The following is a 12892-nucleotide window of genomic DNA, read 5'->3' as shown; positions in this document are numbered from 1 at the left end:
ATTTTTTGCTGCCACTAGTTTGGCATTTCCTTATTCTCACTTATGGCCTCTTCCCAACTCCGAGATGTACTTTAGTTAGAATAGTTTACAATGATTGAAAATTTGATGATCATATGCACATTATTTGACAGATCCAATACCAAAAAAGTATTGGATGTAACCACTTTCTTCCAGTAATGTTTGAATCTACGACCCCAGTGTGCTAAACAGGTGCTTCCTCACTAAGCTACGAAGAACCTCTGTCGATTTGTTTTCGAATAAACTTTTCTCAGGTTTGGTTCATACACATCCACACTGTAGTTGCTGTTGAAGCATACGGGAAGGTGTCAGACAATAATAAATACTCACTCTCACTCCATATGAAGGTTACGAGACTTCTTCAAATTAGTAGTAATTCGGTTGTTGTATGCGAGAAAAGCAAAAGCCGATTTCTAATTTGATTATAATCGTAAAAGTAATGGTAAAAAGAATATCGAAAATACAAAGTATCCTCTTTATAAAAAGGACAGTTCTCAGATCGTGTTCTGCGACACAACACTCTCATGAGCATTTGGTGATACATCTTCGTTACAGTATTTGCAAAAAGTAACTGCTTTCCTCTTCATCGCATTGGAGCAGGAGCCACTTCTAGTAGACACCAGCCTCTCTCTCGACTCAACTGTAGAGTGTAGATACTCATGGTGATGGGTTTCCGCTGGAAGGGTGGAAACCAGCAAGAATTAATTAAATGTGAAAGCATATTATTTTAAAGTTTTGTGAAATGCATTTAAATTTAATCCTGCTGACAGTGGTTGTCAGGTTTAGTTTTATTAAAAGTTCCCGGTCGTTGTCGTACAAATATCAAGGAAGCAACGTGTCTCCACTCAGGAATGCAAACAAACACCAATTTGCACAGAAATTAGATTGAGCAAATTTTCTCCAAGGGGAAGAGGTGTTAAATGGGGTATATGTATGTATTGTCAAGAGTTTTCCGACTCTGCTATTCGCTACAATTGAGCATGCATTCTTGTGGGATATATTTAGCGTATATGAGCGCACGATGTTTTACAATTCAATACAATATTAATGCCGCTATATTACTTTGAAGCTAAACAATAATTCAAAACCGCAAATCTCGTCCATCTGAGGCAATTGTTGTACTAGAGCATTTGCATTTGCATTAAAAGTTCATTTCGGCTTTAATATGTGGGAGTGTCCACTGACTACTACTGCTGCTTAGGGCTGTCCATATGCTACGTTAACAGTTTATGGGCCCATGGAAAATGTCCACGATTCATATTCAATTTTGAAAATGTGTATAAAGAATTGTTCACGCTAGGGGAGAGAGGTACCTAAAACTGACCAAAAAAAAAAGTCCACGTGGTCTATGGACAGCACTTATGTAATGTCATACTAAGAAAACTAAAAAGTACGCTGAATTTTGGTCTTGCAGCAGGGTGAAAATTTAACGATCGTAATTTATATTAATGATTGCTGGCAATTATCATCCTTCCTCTTTTAAACATTGCACCATACATTAAGGCGGTAAGCCCAAGTCACAATTTCAAACGACGATTCTAGTAACAGAGGTTGAAAAAGTTCAGTACGTATTCTATTGGGAGGACGCCGTTCAGTAGGAGCAAACACTAGGCATCAACTGTATTTACACAATCGAGGGAAGATGGTGTGAATAAAAATGATAAACTAACCTAAACCAACAATCACCACAGTGCACAAACATGGTGTGATCGGGTATCGAATCAGCGCACCAATTAGATAAAAAAGTGTTTTTCTAGCACCTCAAATATCCGGTGCCCGATGGGAACCAGAGAGGGTGGATAATGCGGCAGATCAGAACCATAACAACAAATGAGCAACTGTTGATCTTTAAGTACAAAATCAATTAATATGGGCTTCACTATTATTGAAAAAAATTGAGTTGAATTAAAGTCAAGTATACACATGCGGATAAAAATAGTAACCTATCTGAATATGTATGGTATTCTCGAGAAGAAATCGAATGAAACAAAGAACACAAATCATAGCTTATTAGTAGACCTTTTATTCCTACAAGTTTAGCAAAATTGGATAAGTGACCAAATTTGTGTTTATGGACAATTTTGTGTTTACCATTTACTACGAATAAACCCTTTACCGTGTGTATAGCTTCCTTAATTCGGTAGCACAAACTCGTGAGCAGAGCAATTCGTAAGTTTGAAATAAATGACGCACTGGAGTGATAGAATCTCGAGCAGAAAATTCCTGGCCCGGTGAATAGTATTGGAAGAACTACAGCTTAGCGTTCCACTCCCCTACTCCGAAAGCCAATACTCCAAATACCAGTACTCCGAAAGCCACTACTCTACTCCGAAATCAATTACCTCGAAAGCCCATTACCTCGAAAATATTTTGAATCTGTTATTTTCCATCTTTATTTTTAACACCCCCACAGGTACCTGTGCACACAATGGTTCGAAGGCAGCCAAAACCTCAAAAATCGAAATTCGTATTTCGGTCGGAATTATATTTTTCTCATTTTACAGAATACTTATGTGGTTCAAATTCAAAATTTGAAGAAGTTCTGTTGAGTTTTGACTTTGTTACATCATTTTTAATTGAACATGAGTGTTGATTTCTAATTAAAAAAGCTGTTTGACAAAGCGTTTAGATCAGCATCGTATGGCTTCAATTAGATCGCAAACCCCAATATTTTTTCAAGACTGCATTAACAGGGTCTTAAATAGTATGCCTATGTCAAATATAGGTGACAGAATTCAACTTAAGTTAACTTTATATACAAATTTAATTCAAATACTCACATTTTTTCTATTGAAGTGCTCTAAAAGTATAGGCGCCAAAGAGTTCCCATAATGATTCTATGCTCATTACAAAGCTCAAATCAATAGCTTTCTATTAATCACGGTAAGGTGCTTTTTTACCGTTTTAGTTTGAAATGTGCTTAGTATTTTTGGTCTGTTTCTAATTTAAACCTTACAAATGCGTATTTTTTGTTCACAAGAACCTTAAAAATGCCTTTTTCTAATTATTAGATTGAAGTGTCTTACTTCCAAAATCTGCTCCTGGCATCTACCAATTTTAGTTTTTTTTTCACATGAATTTTATTGTTGGGATTTTGTTTTTGTCTATTAATTCGAAATAGGGTAGAATACGGCATTGGCAGGGTGCGACAGTTGTTAACACCCTCAACAATATTTGCGTTTTCCAGCAAACATAAACTATTTATGAACATAATTTTGATTCAATCACACAATTTCAAGTCTAAGCTTTCATTTGAATAAGTTGTTTGTGTAAAAGTAGCAAGATTTGATGTGTTAATCACCGAAACAAATTTACACCTTCGAAATCCTTGCCATTATTGCATTGCCAAAGAAAGCAGTGCACGAAAAGCAAACTGTTACTTACTTTTTTGGATCGTCTGTTTCTCCTCTTTATTGCGTATGACACGACAAATTAAGTACGTAAACTACTTTTTACCAACCCCGTGAAACAATCGCTAGTTCTTGCAGCTACCGTTTGTTGGCGTGGCGCTAGTGCTGTTCATGAAGTTTAAAGCTCCGTTCATATTGCACCGATTACATTTCGCGCGGATATTCGATTATCGCAAAATTCGATGATTTTCGATCGTGAAAATTTAAATTTTCATAAAATTATATTGTTCTGCTTTCTTCATTTAGAGCATCATTACCGGGCGTGATTATTTTGATCACCCGCACTGCACTGTTATCTAAGTTTAGTCACTCTTTTTCGTACCAGTCACTGTTTTCGGCTATCAATTTGGTTGCTGTATTCCGCACTAGTGACGTTTGACGTTTTACAGATCCATTAAATAGCAGCGCACTAACCAAATTTGGTCACCTGTCAGTTGCGCTTTTGGTTTAACAGCACGTTTAGTAGTAATCGGTAAAAGTGTCAAGTTGTGACACTACGTTGCTGAACGACTAATACTCGCGCCCGATAATCTTGCTCTTATCTACACAGAAAGAAAAATCATTGATAGAATTAAAAAAACCATTGGTAAATTTAAAAAGTTGCGTTGGTTCTTTTTCGTAGAGAGTCCCGTATGGTCAAAATAAAAGTACGCCAACTATTTGCAACAATCATGGTTCAAAGTTGTATGACGCTCTAAAATTAAAAGTTTGAACTTTCAAAACTAAATTGTAGAACTGTCAGATGAAAATGTACGCACTGTAGAAAATATAGTAACATATTTTTATTCAGAAAAGACTAATTTTTCAATTAAAGGTTTACTTCTAGCCCCCTCTCGTATACCCTTTATCTTTCAATTTTTTAATTAAAATAAACAAATCGCAATGAACAGCTTATAATTTTATTCCATGATCGCATGTATTTTTTCACTAGTTGTAAATCGCAACATCTCTTACAACACGGTGGCTCTTTGTACATTCCAGCATAGGATTCGGTCCGTAGCCAGGATGAGGGAGAACATCGTATCCATCTGTGGGTTTTGCGCCATGAATTCATTGTCGGTTATCTAAAAAAAAAGAAAGAAAAATGTCTTAAATATTGTCAACCGACTCAGGTGCTTCAATTCCCAATTTTTGCTCACTAAAGTAACGAAGCGTGAGCTCCAGTATCTACAACACTTCATATTCTTGTTTAAAAAATGTCACCTACCTTTGTATTTCGTGATGATCAGTGCCGATTTCCACTGCCACTTTCATGCTATCTTTGTTCGGGCATTCGACCACCCGGTGGATTTTCAACTTCTGCGCGGCGGCCCTGAAATTGGTGTTTTTTTTTCTCCCCTGTAGTGTGGGTCATTCGGGGCCGAAATCTTCCTTTATCGTCCCAGGAAGCGAATTAAATTGTTCGGCGGGACGTTTCTGCCGTTTCTGCAATTAAACAACAAAAGTCGTCATAAGATTCTATCGAATGTCTAAAGATACACTCCGGACTACTGGACATTCATAAGAAATCAGAATAAATTCAATTTACTTACCATAAGAACGGTCCTTAAATCGGCTGTTTTTTTCATATTATTCGCCAGGAGCGAGCCACGGAACAGAACAGAGGCCATCGTAACTGGACTTTCTAAAACGCAATGCGAACTCGGCCAACCAGACAAATTTTTCTCGCGCGCGAAAGGTAAATAATGTAAATAAACATGGCGATGTCCACAACAGTGCGAGCCACCTCGTCTGAACTATGGGCGAATAGTAAAATAACAGGTGGCCAAAAAGATATATAGCTCACATGAACATTTCATATTAAATATATCTACATAAAACTAAAAATGCCCTAAAATCAAGCCTAAAATGCAATAAGAATTATTCCGACCTTTCTATAATCTTATGCTGTATTATTATAGTAAGAAAATTAATCGGAGACATTTTTTGGTCTCGTATCGTTTCCGGCATCCATAGTGCAGTGAAATTTTCTTATTTTTTTCATTTTGTGCCGTTTGTGCCAGATGATTTGACACTTCTACAATTCTTAAGTTCAGAGTGGAAACTTTTAAATTTACACTTTTAACAAGTAAAAAACACTTTCAAATCAAACACATTACTTTTACTGTAAGCAATCTAACTTTCAAAATTAACAAAATTAAACACTTTTCAATTGTAGAATACGACATTTTTATTGTAATCAATGTTTGTTTTTTCTGTGTAGCATTTTACGTGTGGTAACGGCAGCCAAAATTTAACTCATGTGCTTGTAGGGTGCAATCTATTTGACGTTTGGCTTGTTTCGTCTGACATCGCAGCGACCATCATCACCATGAATTATTATGCATCTCGAGATAAAATAGAATACTGCGGCTTCCTGCTGGTTACTTTTCATGTAATCGCAGCGGTCACTAAACACAACAGAGTCAATGAAAATCTCACCCACCATATGCACTCGCCATGATAAACACTCTCCACGTACTCAGTGACTCCTGTTGCCTCTCACTAATACAATCGAACACTGCTGTCATTTCGCGAAAAGCACGTGGTTTTGTTTTGAGCGGGAAAATTCTGCTTATCTTCTAACACGGCGGCTATCTTGACGATTACCTTCGCAGTCGAGCCTGCGAGTGTAAGACCGCCGCAGCATTCTAGAAAAAGATAATCATTATGATGGTGGAATCTTATTGTTTTTGTATCAAACTGAGTTCGATTGGCGGCTCGTAAAATGATGTACGTGCTACCAAATTAACTGGGATAAGCAAACTTTTAGAGAAATTAAATAAAAATATTGTAACTCTGTCAATTGTCATCCAATTATAACAATTTAGGGATGCCTGAACCGGAGATTTAATATTGTTTCACAGTATCCAGCACTTTACGAGCGCTAATGGCCACCACAGTTGAACTCAGTTTCTGGCAGTGGAAACAGTTTGAAGTTTGAGTCGAGTCTGAAGTCGAGTCAAGTACAAGACACTGACGACCACACAGTTGTGGTCGAAATACGTATCTGCAAAGATAACGAAAATTAACTGGTGGAATTAAATGGACAGTACTTAATTCGTCTTAGACGGTTCAAATCCATTTCAAATCCAATGCAACTTCAATTCAAATCTTATCCAAATCTAAACCACATCCAATCTAAAATATTGACGAAATTTGTGACAATACACTGATGGAGTATAAAGCAATTTATTATGATTTGTTCAATCTAACGCGAACTCCTTTTTATCTAATTTTGCAAAGTGAATGCATTTGGTACCTGGCGGGTCGCAAGCAATATGTGATTCTGCTAGGTGGGTCGCATGTCTAAAAGTTTGGGAACCTCTGGTCTAGGTTAACGAGCTGCTAATGTAGGAGAAAGCAGATGATAGAATTTCTTATTGGATGCAGGAAACGAGATTTTTCGTTCATTTCCAATTCTAGCAGTTTCTAGTTTCAAGTTGAAGGTATAGTATAGAAATGGAAACGGTATGGAAGTCCATTTCCAGTTCTAGCGATTGCTAGAACATGATAAATATAGAGAAAGATGCAAAGTAGGAGAATGGAACGATCTCCTGCGTATGAGGCGAAGCAGTAGCCATATGACCACCAATAAGCCCTTCCATTGAAGTTTGGCTTGTGTCGCATGACACAAAAACGATAATATGGCATCATCGTAATGATAAATATTCATGATGATGTTGATTCTCAGGTGGCGGCCATTGCCAAAGTAAAATGCTGAATTTTGCATGGTCGGCTAAGGTCCTTTGAGAAATAAGTTGATCAGCATCCGAATAAAACACACATTTACACTCATTTACCGAATTAAACTTAAAAGTGCCAGTTCGCATATTAAAAAACACCCGGTTTTAAAAAAAAGTCTGATGCCAGCCAGCAAAACTATCAAAACATGAATCTATCATAAGTAATCCTGCTCTGCAAGCAAGGATATTCGATAATAATTGAACTGCCACTATGCGACATGAGACAGCGTCTAAACACACCTATTTTTCAGTTGACGAAATCAATTCATCTGTTTGATATTAAGGTCACTCCTGATGGAATCCAAGTTCCAAAGAGCTCGCGTTTTCGAGGGCTCACCGCTCGATTCAGAGGCGGCGCACAACTGTCATTTTTGTTGATTTAGCTTTGCTGCGTCGCAGCATGCGTGAAATAATAAAATGACAGTTGTGCGTTGCTTCCGTATCGAGTGGTGTGCCCTGTAAACGCGAGCACTTTAAAACTTGGATTCCGTCAGAATGACCTTAACGCATCAGCCCTTTGTTTACATATTTAGCATCGAGCTTGAGTTTTTCATGCAGAATCGCATCGTTCCGTTTATTCGCCAAAAATAATTTCGCTTCAAAAAACACCAAAACCCAATAAACGCGTATTTTATGTTACCTCTGGATTTATTTTCCCATGTTTTAAGCAAAGCAAATTCGAATAATTCGACGGAGAATAACACATAGAAATCAAGCAATGATGCATACCGCGAGTCGAATCATGAACGATTCTCTGTGCTATGAGTCGGGTGGTGTTTGACTCGCGCTTGATTTGAATTTAATTGATTTAAGAATATGAGTTTTTCCCAACACTGCTATCGACAGTAACACAGTAACTAACACAGTTCGTCTAACTGGGGTAGATTTTCCGCAAAATTTTGGTCCGCATGGCATTTAAATGGAGTGGATTTTTTGACGTTTCGTGGCGAAATCCAAGCAATTACGCACCAGGAAATACATGGAAGCAAAATCTGCTTACAAAATTCCCAGAGAATAAGGCTTGGGTAAAACAAACTATAGAGATAATTTAGTCTGAGCTAGTCTGAGTCACAGGAGAACATTTTAATCTTAATTTCTATGATCCATATGATTGCCTTACAGTAAGTCTTAGTCAAAATCATAAATTTAGAAAATCTAATAATTTCTTTTAAAATTCTAAGTAATAATAATGTATTCTATTTTTCTGTATTTCGCGGGACATTATCTAGAAATAAGTTGAATGTGGGACGTTTCGCGGGACGCTTTTCAGCGCGGGACAAATAGTGAAAATGCGGGACTGTCCTGCGAAACGCGGGACGTATGTTCACATTACTATAGATAGTTACAAGTTCTAATGTTTGAGCTCGAGCTAGACTGTAACAAACTATTTTTGCCAGCAATAGACAATGTTGGTACTGATATTTGAACTGAAAAGCTGAACCGAAACAACTAATTGAACAAGCATAACAGATGAATAAAGCTACCGCGATTCCATCAATCAAATCACACACTACTACTATATTTGTCTTTGCTTAAACGATAACATTTGCTATTTCAATAGTCATTCAAATTTTTATTGTGATTATTGTGATAGGAAAATTATTAAGAGCTTTTTTTGTGGAATATCTTCACTTGCCGGGTGTCCCTTGGACGAGTTCAACCACTTTACTTGAGTCGAGTCAAGTACGAGACACTGAAGACGACCTTACTGTTGAGGTCGAAATACGTACCTGTCAAGGTACAATCAAGTGGTGGAATTAAGTAGGAAGGTGCAAACTCGTCTTATGACAAGTGTATCTTAAGCTATCATTTTACGCAATTATTACCTAGAAAAGTATTATTATACAATTTTAGCATTTAGCATGTATTCAAAGTACCGTGATTTTTTGTTTTTTTTTAGTAAGCGGCATTTTGTTTATAAACAGCGACCAAAATCCGTGATCGCAGCAAGCCATGCACGCGGATGGTGGCTTTTGAATTTGCTGTCACGTTTTTGATCGTTCCCGCAAGAAATAGATTCAGCTGATGTTTATATTTTGCATATATACAAGAAGAAAAAAAGTTAAAGTGATCTAGAGTTTAAAATGTACACGTTTGGTTACCTTTAATAAATTGTAGTTTGTATACGGGGATGTATTTTGTGAAATATGTGTGGCTGTGTGATAATATGAACCGGTGCCAGCGAAAGTGGTACATGTTACATTGAGTAAATTTTACAGGAGACGCATTTTTCCAAAAACTTCGAAAATAAAATTCAAATTTGCAATTTTCTGCATCTCAACTGTACCAACGTGTTATGACTGATGTGCCTAAAGGTAGTAATGAGAAATATGCGAAGTTTCTTGACAAATTTCAAGTTTGTTGGAACAAAATGCACATGTACCACTATTAATGGGAACAAAATGCAACAGAAACCGAAAATCGTTGCCAGTAAAAGTGGTACATGTACATTTATAAAATTATTTTAAACGGCAGTAAACCATCTTGAAATTCAAAATAGGGTTAAAATCTGTTGCGGAAACATCCATGTTGTCAAATTTTCTTATCAATAAGCTGATTTTAGTGGGTAGAACTGCACATGTACCACTTTTCCTGGCAACGAAATTGCCATTGTGATATATACCAGAAATTCAAAAGTGCATATCTTCAGATTTAGTTGCCAAAAATCACTTTTTCGTTATTCCCTTACTAGACCTTTGCTCACAGAAGCAGATGGTGTAAAAAACACAAAATCGACAAAAATGGTTTATGTACCACTTTTGCTGGCACCGGTTCATATCAGAAATACATGGATCAATAACGAATTGCCCAGAATAGCTCTGGAAGAGTGAAGTGAATTGTTCGTGGACACTAGAGGTGATTTTCGCTTCCTCAGTTCGTTTATCTGAAATTGGATCAATTTGGTGTGATTGTTTCAATATGTTTTTTATATGATTTCAAAACTAAATACGTGCTGGATATAAAAATCCGGAAGTTTGTTTATGGATCCATTATCCAATTGATAATGGTAGCATAAACAGGCCCTCCTTAGCCGTGCGGTAAGACGCGCGGCTACAAAGCAAGACCATGCTGAGGGTGGCTGGGTTCGATTCCCGGTGCCGGTCTAGGTAATTTTCGGATTGGAAATTGTCTCGACTTCCCTGGGCATAAAAGTATCATCGTGTTAGCCTCATGATATACGAATGCAAAAATGGTAACTTGGCTTAGAAACCTCGCAGTTAATAACTGTGGAAGTGCTTAGTGAACACTAAGCTGCGAGGCGGCAATGTCCCAGTGGGGGATGTAATGCCAATGAAGAAGAAGAAGAAGCATAAACAGGCGGGTCTTATTTCAAGTGATAGTGACCTCGAACTGGACGTGAGTTACCAGGTCTCTATTTGCACAGAAAAATTGATCATGAGCACTTATCTCGTGAAAAAACACCAAGTTGAAATCTGACATTATATGATAAGCAATTGAATGATTATTATAGCCATATTATTCGAGAGTATAAATTTTAATGTTCAAATTATTCATAGCAATGTTGAACAAAATTGTCTTTATTTGAGAGGCTTCTAGCCTCTGGCTCACCTCTGGTAGCAAAAAAATATGGTAAAACATGTCATTTTACAAAAAATAGAAATTTTGTTATCGTAGGGGGATCGGGCGGCCCAGGTGAAACCCTTGAGGGGAGGAGGGTTTCGAAAAAGTCTACGTTAGTCTACGATGGGGGACCGGGGTATACCAAAAGTCTACGTAGGCTTTTTTATTTATTGTGTATTCTTTTGGAAAAGAAAAATATACAGCAGCTATGGGCAAAGTTGACTATTGTTTGATTTTTTAAGGATTTTCCAAGATTTTTTTACAAGACTTTATCGGAATAATCTCTTGAATTTCTGTAGAAAAAACTTATGAATTTCACTGATGTAATAGTCTGAGCTACGGCTTAAAACTATATGGATTTCCCCAGGAAATTTTTCTGTGTTGAGCAGGAAAATTCTCCGAAGTATTTTATAAAAACCCTCGTAAAAATTTCAAAATTTCCACTTGGATTTTATTGCAGATTCTACTAGAATATCTTTTGATTTTCGTAAGGAACTTTTTTAGAAACTACAAGTGATTCTTTAGAATTCTCACGAAAAAAATATGTCGCACTTCAACGGGGAATTCACCGAAATTTCCGCGAGAAACCCTTCACTGTAGATTTTCTGGGAAGTCCCCGGGATTTTTTTTTTTTTCAATTTTGGAAATTCTTCGGAATTTCCGCGTGGAATTCTTTGGATAGATAAGCCAAATTCTTCTAAATGTCAATGGGAAATTCTTCGTATGTTTCACGGCAATTTCTTCGGAAGTACTAATACGAATTCTTTGGAATAATCGATTTAAAATTCTTTGGAATTTCTAAAAAGACTATTGAAAATTTCCACGAGAAATTATTTGAATTTCCCACCAATACTCTTTGAGTTTCCGCAAAAAATAGCAATTTTGTAAGAAAGCCATTGTATTTTCATGAAAAATTATTTGAAATTTTTACGAGAAATTCACCAAAATTACATCTGAAAATTATCTATAATTTCCACCGCAAATATTTGGAAAAGTCTTTGGAATGTCTATAGTTTTTTTTTAAATTTCCTCAGGAAATTGTTCCAAATCTGCAAGAACATAGGAATCCATTCTAAAATTCCACGAGAAATATTTCGGAATGTCCATTTAAACCTAAAATTACCTCGGGAAATAATTCTAAATTTTCACGGAAATTTATTCGGAATAGTTTTGGAATTTAGAAGAAAATTCTTGGGATTTCAACGGATGATTATTCAATTTGATATTGCATGAAATTTTCTATAAAAGCATCGGAATTTTCACTGAGAGTTCTATGGAATATAACCGGGAAGCTTTAAAGCTTATCCAGCGGGATCTTCTACGAAAAAATCCACGAAAAACTTATTGGAATGTAGGCTTGACATTTTCGAAATTTCAACTCGAAATTTCTCAAAATTCTGAACATTCTTCGAGTTTCTACAAATTTGAACCGGTGTGGTGAATTGTAGGTCAGATGCGTTACAGATTTTAAGCAGTGGGGTGCCGATGCAAAAGTGTCGGCAGCGGTGGTGCACACCTCTAGGAGGAGTCGAATCCAACAGAAATTAAATTAATGAATTATTGGCAGTGGCTGATTTTCTACTCGCCACTATCACATCCCGGCGCTATAGTATATGCGCAAAATAGCCAGCATGAGTTAACCGCCAGAAATTTGTATGGCGAAAGACATCTAACGCGGGTTTTCTCAAGATTAGGAACTTTTCATGAAAAACTATTTGGTACCGGTTATGAAGGATGGTGTCCGCTATCACGCCTACCAAATATTTTTTCGATTAAGGTGCTTAAGCTGAGGATTAAATTTGAATCCGATTTTGATTGTCCAATCACATATGATATTTTGTAAAATTTGGAAAAGTCTACGTAGACTTCAAGGTGGTGAGGGAGGGGTTTCGGAAAAGTCTACGAAAGTCTACTAGGGGGGAGGGAAGGGTTTGAAAATGTGAAATTTCAGTCTACGTGGTTTGTGGACAGCCCCTTAAGATATCGCGTTGCTTTTCCGCGTTCGTATCATCATGAATATGGCGTCGTTGAAATGAAATAATTAGTCGCTTACCAAGACGATTTCCAATATATTTCCTTCCCAACTAACATACTATTCCTTTCCAGTGTGCTCATGGAGATGCAGAGGGTTCCCAAAATATATCTATTTTTTTTCTT

At 36.8% G+C, this 12892-nt stretch overlaps 1 long non-coding RNA gene across 1 annotated transcript; it reads right to left on the bottom strand.

Annotated features, from left to right (window-relative positions):
- Positions 1–4317: 4317 nt before the first annotated feature.
- On the bottom strand, positions 4318–5146 carry LOC134215166 (uncharacterized). Its single transcript, XR_009980052.1, has 3 exons — positions 4961–5146; positions 4636–4853; positions 4318–4492 (listed from the first exon to the last, which is right to left on the bottom strand). It is a non-coding gene; the product is annotated as an uncharacterized LOC134215166 (long non-coding RNA).
- Positions 5147–12892: the final 7746 nt, after the last annotated feature.

The sequence above is a fragment of the Armigeres subalbatus genome, chromosome 2, assembly GCF_024139115.2.
Source record: "Armigeres subalbatus isolate Guangzhou_Male chromosome 2, GZ_Asu_2, whole genome shotgun sequence".
Lineage (NCBI taxonomy): Eukaryota > Metazoa > Arthropoda > Insecta > Diptera > Culicidae > Armigeres > Armigeres subalbatus.
This window is presented reverse-complemented; position numbering and strand designations above follow the sequence as displayed.